This window comes from Tinamus guttatus, unplaced genomic scaffold (genome assembly GCF_059628265.1).
Source record: "Tinamus guttatus ecotype Peru unplaced genomic scaffold, ASM5962826v1 Tinamus_guttatus_pri_ptg001313l, whole genome shotgun sequence".
Classification (NCBI taxonomy): Eukaryota; Metazoa; Chordata; class Aves; order Tinamiformes; family Tinamidae; genus Tinamus; species Tinamus guttatus.
Genome location: NW_028289847.1, coordinates 1 through 16,902, shown reverse-complemented (window position 1 = coordinate 16,902; position 16,902 = coordinate 1). Strand labels below are relative to the sequence as shown.

General features: G+C 64.2%; 1 pseudogene; it reads right to left on the bottom strand.

The window, feature by feature from the left end:
- LOC148590488 (GRIP1-associated protein 1-like) overlaps nucleotides 1–16,326 on the bottom strand; it is a 33,038-nt pseudogene extending 16,712 nt beyond the window's left edge.
- Between the last annotated feature and the right edge of the window lie 576 nt (nucleotides 16,327–16,902).

Genomic DNA, 16,902 nt, shown 5'->3' with positions numbered 1-16,902 from the left:
ACACGTGTCCCCGTCACACGTGTCCCCCCGTGTCCCCGTGTCCCTGTCACACGTGTCCCCCATCACACGTGTCCATGTCACACATGTCCCCGTCACACGTGTCCCCGTCACATGTGTCCCCCGTCACACGTGTCCCCCGTGTCCCCATCACACGTGTCCCCGTCACACGTGTCCCCCCCATGTCCCCCATGTCCCCCGTGTCCCCGTCACACGTGTCCCCCCGTCCCCCTGCGTGTCCCCATCACAGGTGTCCCCCATCACATGTCCCCCCCCGTGTCACACGTGTCCCCCCCATCCCCCCGTGTCCCCCCCCGTGTCCCCCCCCCGTCCCCCCCGTCCCCAGGGTTCCCACCTGTGCCTGGCGCTGGCCCCGCTCCGCGGCCTCCGCTGCCCCCCTCGGCCTCCGCCAGGCGGCGCCGGAGATCGGAGACCTCCCGGGAACGGAGCTGGGGGGGGGGGGGACGGGGGGGGGGACACGTGATGGGGACACGGGGGGGACAAGGACACGGGAGGGGACACGGGAGGGGGACGGGAGGGACAAGGACATGGGAGGGACACGTGAGGGACACGGGAGGACACGGAAAAGGGAGGGACACGGGAGGGGACACGGGAGGGACACGGGAACGGGAGGGGACACGGGAAGGGACAAGGACACGGGAAGGACATGGGAGGGACACGGGAAGGGACAAGGACACAGGAACGGGAAGGACACGGGAGGGGACAAGGACACGTGAGGGACACAGGAGGGGACATGGAAACGGGAAGGACACGGGAAGGACACGGGAGGAACACGGGAGGGGACAGGGACACGGGAGGGACACGGGAAGGACATAGAAACGGGAAGAACATGGGAAAGACATGGGAAGGACACGGAAAGGACACAGAAATGGGAAGGACATGGGAAGGACACGGAAAGGATACGGAAATGGGAAGGACATGGGAAGGACATGGGAAGGACATGGAAACGGGAAGGACATGGGAAGGACATGGGAAGGGACACGGAAATGGGAAGGACACAGGAGGGACACAGGAACAGGAAGGACACGCCAAGGACACGGCAACAACACACCAAGGGACACGGGAAGGACACGGGAGGGACACAGGAAGGGACACGGAAACAGGAAGGACATGGGAAGAACATACTAAGGACATGCTAAGGACATGCTAGGGGACACATGAGGCTGTATGGGCGGTTTAGGGGGCTATGGGGGGGGGTTTAGGGGGCTGTACGGGGGGGGTCAGGAGCACCGGGGGGGCGAGGGGGACCCTATAGGTTCCATAGGGTCCATAGGGGCGGTACCTGCTCCAGGGCAGCGGACGCCACGCGCTTGTATGGGGGGGGGGCAGGGCCATATGGGGGGTTTAGGGGGTTACGGGAGGGTTTTTAGGGGGCTGTACGGGGGGGTCAGGAGCAGCGGGGGGGTCAGAGGACCCCTATAGGTTCCATAGGGTCCATAGGAGCGGTACCTGCTCGAGGGCAGCAAAGGCCACGCACTTGTATGGGGAGAGAGAACGGGGCCGTATGGAGGGTTTAGGGGGCTATGGGGGGGGTTTAGGGGGCTGTACGGGGGGGTCAGGAGCAGCAGGGGGGTCAGAGGACCCTATAGGTTCCATAGGGTCCATAGGGGCGGTACCTGCTCGAGGGCAGCGGACGCCACGCGCTTGTATGGGGAGAGAACGGGGCCGTATGGGGGGTTTAGGGGGTTACGGGAGGGTTTTAGGGGGCTGTACGGGGGGGTCAGGAGCAGCGGGGGGGGTCAGAGGGATCCTATAGGTTCCATAGGGTCCATAGGGGCGCGGTACCTGCTCCAGGGCAGCGGACGCCACGCGCTTTGTATCGGGGAGAGAACGGGGCCGTATGGGGGGTTTAGGGGGTTACGGGAGGGTTTTAGGGGGCTGTACAGGGGGGGTCAGGAGCACCGGGGGGGCGAGGGGGACCCTATAGGTTCCATAGGGTCCATAGGGGCGGTACCTGCTCGAGAGCAGCAGACGCCACGCGCTTGTATGGGGGGGGGGGGGCACGACCATATGGGGGGGTTTAGGGGGGTTACGGGAGGGTTTTAGGGGGCTGTACAGGGGGGGTCAGGAGCAGCGGGGGGGCGAGGGGACCCTATAGGTTTCCATAGGGTCCATAGGGGCGGTACCTGCTCCAGGGCAGCGGACGCCCACGCACTTACATGGGTGGGTGGGTGGGGCCATATAGGGGGTTTTAGAGGGTTACGGGAGGGGTTTTAGGGGGCTGTACGGGGGGGTCAGGAGCAGCGGGGGGGTGAGAGGACCCTATAGGTTCCATAGGGTCCATAGGGGCGGTACCTGCTCCAGGGCAGCGGACGCCACGCGCAGTCGCCTCCCGCTCGGCCCCCCGCGGCCGCCGCCTCCTCCGCGCTGCGGGCCCCGGCCCTGGCCCCCCCTCCCTCGGTGAGCGCCCGGACGCCGGGGCCCCCCCCAGCACCCCCAGCCCCATAGGAACCCCCATAGGGACCCCAAACCCATAGGAACCACCCATAGGGACCCCAAAACCCATAGGAACCCCCATAGGGACCACCCAGGGCCATAGGAACCCCCATAGGGACCCCAAACCCATAGGAACCCCCATAGGGACCACCCAGCACCCCCAACCCCATAGGAACCCCCATAGGGAACCCCCAGGGCCATAGGGACCCCCATAGGGACCCCAAACCCATAGGAACCCCCATAGGGACCACCCAGCACCCCCACCCCCATAGGGTCACCATAGGGTCCCCCCAGGGCCATAGAGACCCCTCCAGGACTCCCCAACCCCATAGGAACCTCCATAGGGACCCCCCAGGGCCATAGGGTTCCTCATAGGAACCCCCAGGGCCATAGGGACCCCCCAGCACCCCCAGCCCCATAGGAACCCCCATAGGGACCCCCCAGGGCCATAGGGACCCCCATAGTGACCCCCCAGGGCCATAGGAACCCCCATAGGGACCCCCCAGCCCCATAGGGACCCCCAGCCCCATAGGAACCCCCATAGGGACCCCAACCCCATAGGAACCCCCATAGGAACCCCCAGGGCCATAGGGACCCCCAGCCCCATAGGAACCCCCATAGGAACCCCCAACCCCATAGGAACCCCCATAGGGACCCCCCAGCCCCATAGGGACCCCCAGCCCCATAGGGACCTCCCAGGGACCCCCCCCCAGGGACCCCCCCCCAGCCCCATAGGGATCCCCCAGGGATCCCCCCCCAGCCCCATAGGGACCCCCCAGGGACCCCCCCCCAGGGATCCCCCCCAGCCCCATAGGGATCCCCCAGCCCCATAGGGACCTCCCAGGGACCCCCCCCAGGGATCCCCCCCCAGCCCCATAGGGACCCCCCAGGGACCCCCCCCTAGGGATCCCCCCCCCCAGCCCCATAGGGACCCCCCAGGGATCCCCCCCCAGGGATCCCCCCCCCAGCCCCATAGGGATCCCCCAGCCCCATAGGGACCCCCCAGGGACCCCCCCCAGGGATCCCCCCCCAGCCCCATAGGGACCCCCCAGGGACCCCCCCCAGGGATCCCCCCCCCAACCCCATAGGGACCTCCCAGGGACCCCCCCCAGGGATCCCCCCCCAGCCCCATAGGGATCCCCCAGGGACCCCCCCCTAGGGATCCCCCCCCAGCCCCATAGGGACCCCCCAGCCCCATAGGGACCTCCCAGGGACCCCCCCCAGGGATCCCCCCCCAGCCCCATAGGGACCCCCCAGGGACCCCCCCCCTAGGGATCCCCCCCCAGCCCCATAGGGACCTCCCAGGGATCCCCCCCCAGCCCCATAGGGACCTCCCAGGGACCCCCCCCAGGGATCCCCCCCCCAGCCCCATAGGAACCCCCTGGTGCCCCCCCCCGGCCCCACCTGGGTCGCGGCCTCCAGCTCCTGCTGCAGCCTCCGGTTCTGCTCCCGCAGCTCCTGCAGCTCCGTCCTGCGGGGGGGGGCCCAGGCGTCCGGGGGGGGCCCAGGTGTCCGGGTACCCCCCCACGACCCCCACCCCATCCCCAGGGGGCCCAGGCGTCCAGGCACCCCCCAACCCCCCCAACAAGGGGCCCAGGCGTCCGGGAGGGCCCAGGCGTCCGGGTACCCCCCCCCCCCAACCCCCCCCCAACCCCAGGGGGCCCAGGCGTCCGGGTACCCCCCAACCACCCCCCGACAAGGGGCCCAGGCGTCCGGGTACCCCCCCAGGACCCCCCCCAATCCCCAAAGGGTCCAGGGCGTCCGGGTACCCAACCCCCCCAACAAGGGGCCCAGGCGTCCGGATACCCCCCCATTACCCCCCCCCCATCCCCAAGGGGCCCCAGGCATCCGGGGGGGCCCAGGCGTCCGGGTACCCCCCAACCTCCCGACAAGGGGCCCAGGCGTCCGGGGTACCCCCCCCAGGACCCCCCACCCCCATCCCCAAGGGGCCCAGGCATCCGAGTACCCCCCCAACCCCCCAAGAAGGGGCCCAGGCGTCCGGGCACCCCCCAACCACCCCCCCCATCCCCAGGGGGCCCAGGCGTCCGGGTACCTCCCCAACCCCCCAAGAAGGGGCCCAGGCGTCCGGGTACCCCCCCCCCGACCCCCCCCCAACCCCAGGGGGCCCAGGCGTCCGGGCACCCCCCAACCTCCCGACAAGGGGCCCAGGCGTCCGGGTACCCCCCCCACGACTGCCCCCCCATTCCCAGGGGGCCCAGGCATCCGAGTACCCCCCAACCCCCCAACAAGGGGCCCAGGCGTCCGGGGCCGCCCACCTGCTCCCGTCCCGCTCCGTTTGCAGCTCCAGGAAACTGGAGCGAAACACAAAAAACAGGAAAAAAACCAAATTCCCGAATCCCTCCTTTCCCCTCCCCGGGCTTTGGGGAAGGGCCCAGGCGTCCGGGTGCTCCCCGCCCCCCCGCAGAGGGGCCCAGGCGTCCCGGGCGCCGTCACCTCTCCTGCTCCTTCCGCAGCTGCTCCGTGAGCTGCAAAGAGGGGAAAGGGGGAATGTTGGGGGGGGCACCCCCAAATCCCCCCCCCAAATTCCACCTGGGAACCCCCAAATATCCCCCTGGGGACCCCCCCAAACCCTCCCGGGACCCTCAAATCCCCCCTGGGACCCCCAAATTGCCCCTGGGACCCTCCAAATCCCCCCAAGGACCCCTCAAAATCTCCGAGGACCCCCCAAATCCCCCTGGGACCCCCCAAATTGCCCCTGGGACCCCCCCAAATCCCCCCAAGGACCCTGCAAAACCCCCCAGGACCCCCCAAAACCCCCAAGACCCCCTATATCCTCCCGGGACCCCCCAAAACCCCCAAATTCCCCCCCAGGGCCCCCCAAAACCCCCCAGGACCCCCTGAATCCCCCTGGAACCCCCCCAACCCCCCCAAGACCCCCCCAAAACCCCTGGGACCCCCTGAATCCTCTCAGGACCCCCCCCAAATTCCCCCCCAGGGCCCCCCAGGACCCCCCAAATCCCCCCGGGACCTCCCAGGCCCCCCAAGACCCCCCAAAATCCCCAGGACCCCTCAAATCCCTCTGGGACCCCCCCAACCCCCCCAGAACCCCCAAACCCCCCAAATTCCCCCCCAGGACCCCCCAAATCCCCCTGGAACCCCCCAAACACCCCAAGACCCCCCCAAAACCCCTGGGACCCCCCAAAACCCCCCCGGGACCCCCCAAAATCCCCCGGGACCCCCAAAACCCCCAAATTCCCCCCCAGGACCCCCCAAATCCCCCTGGAACCCCCCAAACACCCCAAGACCCCCCCAAAACCCCTGGGACCCCCCAAAACTCCCCCGGGGCCCCCCAAAATCCCCCAGAACCCCCAAACCCCCCAAATTCCCCCTCAGGGCCCCCCAAATCCCCCTGCCCCCCCTTACCTTGGCCACCTCCTCCTGCAGTTGGGCCACCTGCTCCTGGGCCGAGACCCCCCCGTGAGACCCCTATGGCCCCTATAGACCCCTATAGACCCCCAAATACCCCCCCAAAGGCCCCACACGCCCCCTGGACCCCCCAAAACCCCCTTTATTGCTCTTAAATCCCTTACATTTATCTCCGAATCTCCTATATTTTTCCTCAAATGCCCTATATTTTTCCCAAATCCCCTGTATTTTCTCTCAAACTCCCTATATTAGTTCCGAATCCCATACACTGTTCGTAAATTTCTCCATATTGCCCCCAAATTCCCCATATTTCTCTTCAGAACTGCTGTATTTTTCTATACATACTCTATTTTCCTCCCCAAATCCCATACATTGCCCACCAACCCCCTATATCTCCTTTTAAATATCTCATATTCTTACCCAAATTTTCTACATTGTTCCTTAACCCTACATATTACTCCTAAATCCTCCACATTGTCCCCAAATTCCCTATGTTTCCTCCCAAATTCCCTATATTTCTCTCCAAACACCCCATATTCCTCCCCAAACCCCATATACTGCTCTTAACTCTTTTATATTTCTCCAAAACGCCCATATTGTCCCCAAATCCCCTATATTGTCCCCGAATTCTCTGTATTTTCCCTAAATATGTTATTTTTTTACTTAAATTCTCTACATTGCTTCTAAATTCTATACACTGCTCTTAAATCCCCTACATTGCTCTTAAAATGCCATATATCGCCGCCAAATCCCATATATTGCTCCCAAACCCTATATTGTTCCCAAACCTTCTATATTCGTCCCCAAAACTCCAATATAGGTCCCCAAATTTCTTATACCTCCCCCACACCCCTATATTTCACCTGAACCCCCACATTCCCCAAAATCTTCCATATTCCCCTCAAACGCTCCATATTCCCCCAACCCCCCTATATTATCACCTAAACTCACTATATTCCCCCCAAATCGCCTATATCTCTGCTTAAACCTTCCACATCTGCTCCCAAAAATCTACCATATTCTGTCCAGATTTCTGTATTGCCACCTAATTCTATATTTTCGTTAAATCTCTTATATTCTCTGCTGGATCACCTGTATTTTCCCTACAAATGCCCTATATGTCCTCCAAAGCCCCCCTCAAAATCCCCTATATTCCCCCAAACTCCTCAAATTCCCTATATTCCCCCCAAATTCACTATATTCCCCCAATAATTCCCTATACTCCCCCGCCCCCCCCCAAATCTCTTGTATTCCCCCAACACTCCCAAATTCCCCCCAAATCCCCTATATTTCCCCAGAACCTCCCAAATTCTCTATATTCCCCCCCAAATCCCCTATATTCCCCCCAAAACCCCCCAAATTCCCTATATTACCCCCAAATTCACTATATTCCCCCAATAATTCCCTATACTCCCCCCAGCCCCCCCAAATCTCCTGTATTCCCCCAACAGTCCCAAATTCCCCCAAATTCCCTATATTCCCCCCAAATTCCCCCAAAATCCCCCAAATTCCTTTATTTCCCCCAATAATTCCCCATATTCCCCCCCAAATCCCCCTATCCCCCCCCCGGACCCCCATCTCCCCCCATGGGCTCCTATGGATCCTATAGGTACCTGGGGGGCGGGCGGGGGGGGCGGGGCGTCCCCCTGCCCCCCCTCCTCGGCCGCCGCCTCCTCGGGGGGGGCGGGGGGGGCGGGGGGGGCTACGGAGCGATGGGGGGGGGGGGGTCACCTATAGCCCCCCCCGGCTCCATCCATAGGGACCCCCCCCCCAGCAGGAAGAACCCCCGGGGACCCCCAATCCCCCCAGGGACCCATGGGGACCCCCAAATGTCCCCAATCCCCCCCCCAGGGACCCCAAATGTCCCCCCATGGACCCATTGGGGACCCCAAATGTCCCCCCCCCGAGACACCCCAAATGTCCCCACCCCCCCCCCCCATGGAGTCATGGGGACCCCCCAAATGTCCCCAACCCCCCAGGGACCCCCAATTCCCCCCCCAAGGGCCCATGGGGACCCCTGAATGTCCCCCCCCCCCGAGACCCCCAAAATGTCCCCAACTCCCTCCCCAGCCCCCCCCCCCCCAGGAACCCATTGGGGACCCCCAAATGTCCCCAACTCCCCCCAAGGACGCCCAACCCCCCCCAGGGACCCATTATGGACCCCCCGAATGTCCCCAACCCCCCCCAGAGACCCCCCAAATGTCCCCAACCCCCCAGGGACCACAATCCCCCCCCAGGGACCCATGGGGACCCCCAAATGTCCCCAACCCTCCAGGGACCCCCAATCCCCCCCCCAAGGGCCCATGGGGACCCCTGAATGTCCCCCCCCAGAGACCCCCCAAATGTCCCCACCCCCCTCCCCAGCCCCCCCAAGGACCCATTGGGGACCCCCAAATGTCCCCAACCCCCCAGGGACCCCCAATTCCCCCCCCCAAGGACCCATTGGGGACCCCCCAAATGTCCCCAACCCCCCCCCCATGGAGCCATGGGGACCCCCCAAATGTCCTCAACCCCCTGGGACCCCCAACCCCCCCCAGGCACCCATTGGGGACCCCCAAATGCCCCCCCCCTCCAGGGACCCCCCCAAATGTCCCCAACCCCCCAGGGACCCCCAATCCCCCCCCCCAGGGACCCCAACCCCTCCCCCCCAGGACCCATTGGGGACCCCCCGAATGTCCCCAACCCCCCCCATCGTCACCGTCGGGGGCTTTGGGGGGGGGGCTGTGGGGGGGCGCGGGGCCCCCCCCCCTCCCGCAGGCGCCGGTTCTCCTGCTCCAGAGCCTCCACCTGGGCACAGAGCTGGGGACATGGGGACATGGGGACAATGGGGACAATGGGGACCACGGGGACCACGGGGACGACGGGGACGATGGGGACGATGGGGACCACGGGGACGATGGGGACAGCAGGGACATGGGGACAATGGGGATGAGAGGGACAATGGGGATGAGAGGGACAATGGGGACATGGGGACAATGGGGACCCCAAGGGACAGCAGGGACAATGGGGATGAAGAGGACGATGGGGACAGCAGGAACAATGGGGACAGTGGGGACAATGAGGATGAGAGGGACAATGGGGATGAGAGGGACAATGGGGACATGGGGACAATGGGGACCCCAAGGGACAGCGGGGACATGGGGACAGCGGGGACAGTGGGGACAATGGGGATGAGAGGGACAATGGGACATGGGGACAATGGGGACAGTGGGGACAACGGAGACGATGGGGACGACGGAGACGATGAGGACGACGGGGATGAGAGGGACAATGGGGACAATGGGGACAATGGGGATGAGAGGGACAATGGGGACATGGGGACAATGGGGACAGTGGGGACGATGGGGATGAGAAGGACAATGGGGACATGGGGACAATGGGGACAGTAGGGATGAGAGGGACAATGGGGACATGGGGACAGCGGGGACAATGGGGACGACGGGGACGACAAGAACAATAGGGACAATAGAGATGAGGAGGACAATGGGGACAATGGGGACAGTGGGGACAATGGGGATGAGGGGGACAATGGGGACACGGGGACAATGGGGACAATAGTGACCCCAAGGGACAGCAGGGACAACAGGGACAACGGGGATGAGGGGGACGATGGGGACAGCAGGGACAATGGGGACAATGGGGACAGTGGGGACAATGGGGATGAGGAGGACAATGAAGATGAGAGGGACAATGGGGACAACAGAGACGATGAGGACGACGGGGACAACGGGGACAATGGGGATGAAGAGAACAATAGGGACAATAGAGACGAAGAGGACAGGGGGGACAATGGGGACCCAAGGGACAGCGGGGACAATGGGGACAACGGGGATGAGGGGAACGATGGGGACAGCAAAGACAATGGGGACAATGGGAACATTGGGGACAATGGAGACAATAGGAAGAATGGGGACAATAGAGACAATGGAGACAATGGGGATGAGGGTGACAAGCAGAACATGGGCACAATGGGGACATGGGGACAATGGGGACAATGGGGACCCAAGGGACAGCGGGAACAATGGGGACAACGGGGATGAGGAGAACGATGGGGACACCAGGGACAATGGGGACAACGGGAACATTGGGGACAATGGGGACAATAGGAAGAATGGGGACAATGGGGACATGCGGATGAGGGGGACGACAAGGACAATGGGGACAACGGGGACCCCAAGGGACAGCGGGGACAATGGGGACAGCAGGGACAATGGGAACATTGCAGTGACACCTCAGAAACGCATAGGGCACCCTCAAGGATCCTTGGGGACACTCAGGGACGCATTGGGGACACATTGGGGACATTTGGGGACACTTTGCTGTCACCTTGGCCAGCTCCCGCAGCAACGTGCTGTTCTGCAGGGGAACACTGTGGTGCTTTGGGGGTGCATTGGGGATCCCTGGGGACGCTCAGGGGTGCATTGGGGACACTCAGTGACACATTGGGGACATTTGGGGACATTTGGTGACATTTGGGGACATTTGGGAACACTTTGCTGTCACCTTGGCCAGCTCCCGCAGCAACGTGCTGTTCTGCAGGGGAACACTGTGGTGCTTTGGGGGTGCATTGGGGATCCCTGGGGACGCTTGGGGGTGCATTGGGGACATTTGGGGACATTGGGGACACATTGGGGACATTTGGGGACATTGTTGTCACCTTGGCCAGCTCCCGCAGCAACGTGCTGTTCTGCAAGGGAACACTGTGGTGCTTTGGGGGTGCATTGGGGATCCCTGGGGACGCTCAGGGGTGCATTGGGACACTCAGTGACACATTGGGGACACTTGGGGACATTTGGGGACATTTGGGGACACTTTGCTGTCACCTTGGCCAGCTCCCGCAGCAACGTGCTGTTCTGCAGCCGGAAATCGTCCTCCTGGCTCTGCAGCTTCCCCTGCAGCATCCGGGTCTCCCCCAGCAGAGCCTCCACCTCCTGCACCCCGAAACCGTGAGGGACCCCGAAACTGCCAGGGGGACCCCGAAACTGCCGGGGAACCCCCGAAACCTCCAAACACCCCCCGAACCGTGAGGGACCCCGAAACCGCCGGGGGATCCCGAAACCTCCAAACACCCCTGGGACCCCGTGAGGGACCCCGAAACCGCCGGGGGGACCCTGTGAGGGACCCCGAAACCGCCGGGGTACCCCTGAAACCACCGGGGGGGACCCCAAAACCTCCAAACACCCCCCGGAACCGTGAGGGACCCCGAAACCGCCGGGGGGGCCCCGAAACCGCCAAACACCCCCTGGACCCCGTGAGGGACCCCGAAACCGCCGGGGGGACCCCGAAACCGCCAGGAACCCCGTGAGGGACCCCGAAACCGCCGGGGGGACCCCGAAACCATCATGGGAACCCCCAGAGCCCCCAAACACCCCCTGGACCCCATGAGGGACCCCGAAACCGCCGGGGAACCCCCAAAACCGCCAAACACCCCCCGGAACCGTGAGGAACCCCGAAACCGCCGGGGGGGCCCCGAAACCGCCAAACACCCCCTGGACCCGTGAGGGACCCTGAAACCGCTGGGGTACCCCTGAAACCACCGGGGGGACCCCGAAACCTCCAAACACCCCCAGGACCCCGTGAGGGACCCCAAAACCGCCGGGGAACCCCGAAACCACCAAACACCTCCGGGACCCCCCAAATCCCCCGGAACCGTGAGGGACCCAAAACCGCCGGGGGAACCCCGAAACCACCGGGGAACCCCCAAACCTCCAGGGACCCCCCAGAGCCCCCAAACACCCCGGGACCCCATGAGGGACCCCGAAACCGCCGGGGAACCCCCAAAACCGCCAAACAACCCCCGGAACCGTGAGGGACCCCGAAACCGCCAGGGGGACCCCCGAAACCATCACGGGAACCCCCAGAGCCCCCAAACACCCCCTGGACCCCGTGAGGGACCCCGAAACTGCTGGGGAACCCCCGAAACTGCCAAACACCTCCAGGACCCCCCAAATCCCCCGGGACCCCATGAGGGACCCCAAAACTGCCGGGGGGACCCTGAAGACCTCCAGAACACCTCTGGGACCCTGAAACCGCCGGGGGACCCCGAAACCGCCAGGGAGACCCCAAAACACGTCAGGACCCCGTGAGGGACCCTGAAACCGCCGGGGAACCCCAGAGCCCCAAACACCCCCAGGACCCCCGTGAGGGGCCCCGAAACTGCCGGGGGGACCCCGAAACCATCATGGGAACCCCCAGAGCCCCCAAACACCCCCGGGAGCCCCATGAGGGACCCCGAAAACCACTGGGACCCCCCAAACTCCCGGGGGGACCCCCCCGAAACCTGCTGGGACCTCCCAAAACCCACCGGGACCCCCCAAAAACCCAAAGGACCCCCCCAGAGACCCTAAACACCCCCGGGACCCCCCAAAACCTCCAGGGACCCCCCCAAATCCATCCTGGACCCCCCCAAACCTCTTGGGACCCTCCAACCCCCCTTGGGAGCCACCAGACCCCCCTGGGACCCTCCAAACTCCCCTGGGATCCCCTAAACTTCCCGGGACCCCCCAAAACCCACCAGGACCCCCCTGAATCCCCCAAGGACACCCCAACCCCCCCCTTGGTACCCCCCAGAGCCCCCCTGAGACCCCAAAACCTGCCGGGACCCCCCAAAACCCACCGGGATCCCCAGAGCCCCCATGACCCCCCCCAGTGTGAGGGACCCCCCTGGGACCCCCCAGAGCCCCCCAAACCCCTCAGGCACCCAGGGCCCCCCCAGGCCCACAGAGAGCCCCATAAGGACCCCTATAGAGACCCCTGGAACCCCCTGCACCCATAAAGGCCCCTATAGAGACGCCCAGGACACTCCTGCACCCATAGAGACCCCTATAGAGACCCCTGAACCCCCCCCCACATACATAGGGAGCCCCCTGGACCCCTCCACACCCATAGGGACCCCCCAGGACCCCCCCTCACCCATACACACCCCCATAAGGATCCCTATAGAGACCCCCAGAACACCCCTGCACCCATAGGGATCCCTATAGAGACCCCTGGAACCCCCTGCACCCATAAAGACTCCTATAGAGACCCCCAGAACACCCCTGCACCCGTAGGGATCCCTATAGAGACCCCTGGAATCCCCTACACCCATAAGGACCCCTATAGAGACCCCCAGAACACCCTGCACCCATAAGGACCCCTATAGAGACCCCTGGAACCCCCTGCACCCATAAAGACCTCAATAGAGACCCCCAGGACACCCCTGCACCCATAGGGACCCCTATAGAGACTCCTGGAACCCCCTGCACCCATAAGGACCCCTATAGAGACCCCCAGAACACCCCTGCACCCACAGGGATCCCTATAGAGAGCCCTGGAATCCTCTACACCCATAAGGACCCCTATAGAGACCCCAGAACACCCCTGCACCCATAGGGATCCCTATAGAGACCCCTGGAACCCCCTGCACCCATAAAAGCCCCTATAGAGACCCCCCAGGACACCCCTGCACCCATAAGGACCCCTATAGAGACCCCCGGACACCCCTGCACCCATAGAAACCCCTATAGAGACCCCCAGGGCCCCCCCACATCCATAGGGAGCCGCCCGGACCCCTCCACACCCATAGGGACCCCCCCAGGACCCCCCTGCACCCATACAGACCCCCATACGGATCCCTATACAGACCCCCAGGACCCCCCCACATCCATAGGGACCCCCCAGGACTCTCGTGCACCCACAGGGACCCCCATAAGGAGCCCTATAGAGACCCCTGGAACCCCCTGCACCCATAAAGACCCCTATAGAGACCCCCAGAACACCCCTGCACCCATAAGGACCCCTATAGAGACCCCTGGAACCCCCTGCGCCCATAGAGACCCCTATAGAGACCCCCAGGACACCCCTGCACCCATACGGATCCCTATAGAGATCTCTGGAACCCCCTGCACCCATAAGGATCCCTATAGAGACCCCAGGACACCCCTGCACCCATAGAGATCCCTATAGAGACCCCTGGAAGCCCCTGCACCCATAAAGACCCCTATAGAGACCCCCAGAACACCCCTGCACCCATAAGGACCCCTATAGAGACCCCCAGGGCCCCCCCCACATCCATAGGGAGCCCCCGGACCCCTCCACACCCATAGGGACCCCCCAGGACCCCCCTGCACCCATACAGACCCCTATAAGGACCCCTATAGAAACCCCCAAGACCTTCTCACATTCATAAAAACCCCAATAAGCACCCCTATAGAGACCCCCGAAACCCCCCCACATCCATAAAGAGCCCCCCAGACCCATAGAGACCCCCCAGGACCCCCCTTCACCCATACAGACCCCCATAAGGACCCCTATAGAGACCCCTGGAACCCCCTGCACCCATAGGGATCCCTATAGAGACCCCTGGAACCCCCTGCACCCATAAAGACCCCTATAGAGACCCCCAGGGCCCCCCCACATCCATAGGGAGCCCCCCAGACCCCTCCACACCCATAGGGACCCCCCAGGACCACCCTGCACACCCATACAGACCCCCATAAGGATCCCTATACAGACCCCCAGGACCCCCCACATCCATAGGGACCCCCCAGGACCCCCCTGACCCACAGGGACCCCCATAAGGACCCCTATAGAGACCCCTGGAACCCCCTGCACCCATAGGGATCCCTATAGAGACCCCTGGAATCCCCTGCACCCATAAAGACCCCTATAGAGACCCCCAGGACACCCCTGCACCCATAGAGACCCCTATAGAGACCCCCGGGACCCCCCCCACATCCATAGGGAGCCCCCCGGACCCCTCCACACCCATAGGGACCCCCCAGGACCCCCCCTCACCCATACACACCCCCATAAGGACCCTTATAGAAACACCCAGGACTCCCCCACATCCATAGGAACCCCAATGAGGACCCCTATAGAGACCCCTGAGACCCTCCCACATCCATAAGGAGCCCCCCAGACCCATAGGAACCCCCCAAAACCCCCCTGCACCCACAGGGACCCCCATAAGGACCCCTATAAAGACCCCCAGAACACCCCTGCACCCATAGAGACCCCTATAGAGACCCCTGGAATCCCCTGCACCCATAAGGACTCCTATAGAGACCCCCAGAACACCCCTGCACCCATAGGAATCCCTATAGAGACCCCTGGAACCCCCTGCACCCATAAGGACCCCTATAGAGACCCCCAGGACACCCCTGCACCCATAAGGACCCCTATAGAGACCCCCAGGACACCCCTGCACCCATAAAGACCCCTATAGAGACCCCCAGGACACCCCTGCACCCATAGGGATCCCTATAGAGAGCCCTGGAATCCCCTACACCCATAGGGACCCCTATAGACACCCCAGGACACCTCTGCACCCATAGAGACCCCTATAGAGACCCCTGAAACCCCCTACACCCATAAGGATCCCTATAGAGACCCCCCCACATCCATAGGGACCCTCCTGGACCCATAGAAACCCCCATAGGGATTCCCAAGACCTGCCCCCCGCCCCCCGCCAGACCAGGCCTTGGCCCCGCCCCCAGCATTAACCCCACCCCCTCCCACTCTAGCCCCACCCCCAGCAGGCTCTGGCCCCACCCCCAATATGGCACCCCAGGACTTTGGCCCCGCCCCCAGCCCTGGCCCCGCCCTGGTGCCTCTGGCTCCACCCCCTAATGAGCCCCCCGGGGCCTTAGCCCCGCCCCCTCCACCCCAGCCCCGCCTGGGAGGGCTCTGGCCCCACCCCCAATGTGGTACCCCGGGGTTTTGGCCACGCCCCCAACCATAGCCCCGCCCCTCCCGCCATGGCCCCGCCTACCTGGGCCTTCTTGCTCTTGCTCAGGGCCTGCAACACACCCGGGGGGTCAGAGGTCAGCGGAGGGTCAGGGGTCAGAGCAGCAAATCAGGGGTCACAGGGGGGTCAGAGGTCACAGCAGGCGGGTTCACAGGGGTCAGGGGTCACGGGGGGCCACAGGGGGAAGTCGGGGGAGGTCAGGGGTCACGGGGGGGTCAGGGGTCATGGCTGGAGTCAGAGATCATAAGGAGGGTCATGGGGGTCAGAGGTCACCCAGAGGGGGCGGGATCACGGGGGGGTCAGAGGTCATGCACAGGGGCAGGGTCAGAGGTGTCAGAGGTCATGGGGGCAGGGTCACAGGGGGGTCAGAGCTCAACCGGAGGGGGCGGGGTCACAGGGGGTCAGAGGTCATGGGGGCGGGGTCACAGGGGGGCCAGAGGTCAACCGGAGGGGGCGGGGTCACGGGCATCAGACCTCACCGGGGGCGGGGCCATGGGGCGGGTCAGAGGTCACACGGGGAAGGGTCGGGGGGGTCAGAGGTCATGGGGCCGGGGTCACAAAGGAGTCAGAGATCATGTGAGGGAGCGGGGTCACAGATGGGTCAGAGGTCATGTGAGGGGGCGGGATCATGGGGGGTCAGAGGTCACAGGGGGCGGGGTCACGGGGGTCAGAGGTCACAGGGGGCGGGGTCACCTTCTGGGCCTTGGCCAGCTCCTTGTCCAGCCCCTGCACCCGCTGCCGCAGCCCCGAGAGCTCTGGGGGCGGGGCCACGAGGGGGCGGGGTCAGGGCTGCGGGCCCCGCCCCCGACAGGCCCCGCCCCTCCTGCTGCCTCGGCCTCCCGGGAAACCCCCCCAAAAAGGGATCCCCGAGCCCCAAAACCGCCCGAAATCCCCCCAAAAGGGATCCCCGAGTCCCCAAAACCGCCCGAAATCCCCCAAAAAGGGATCCCTGAGCCCCAAAACCGCCCGAAATCCCCCCAAAAAGGGATCCCCGAGCCCCAAAACACCCAAAATCCCCCCAAAAGGGATCCCCGAGTCCCTAAATCGCCCGAAATCCCCCCAAAAGGGATCCAGGTGGCCAAATAGCCCTGAAACCCCCCCAAAAAGGGCCCCAGTGTCCGGGAACCCCCTAAACCCCCCTGAAACCCCCCAAAAGGGGCCCTGATGTCTCCGAACCCCCTTAAACCCCCCCAAGTTCCCCCCAAACGCCCCCAAAAGGGGCCCAGGTGTCCGGGAACCCCCCAAACGCCCCCAAACGGCCCCGAAACGGCCCCGAAACGGCCCCGAACGGCCCCGAACGGCCCCGAAACGGCCCCGAAACGCCCCCAAAC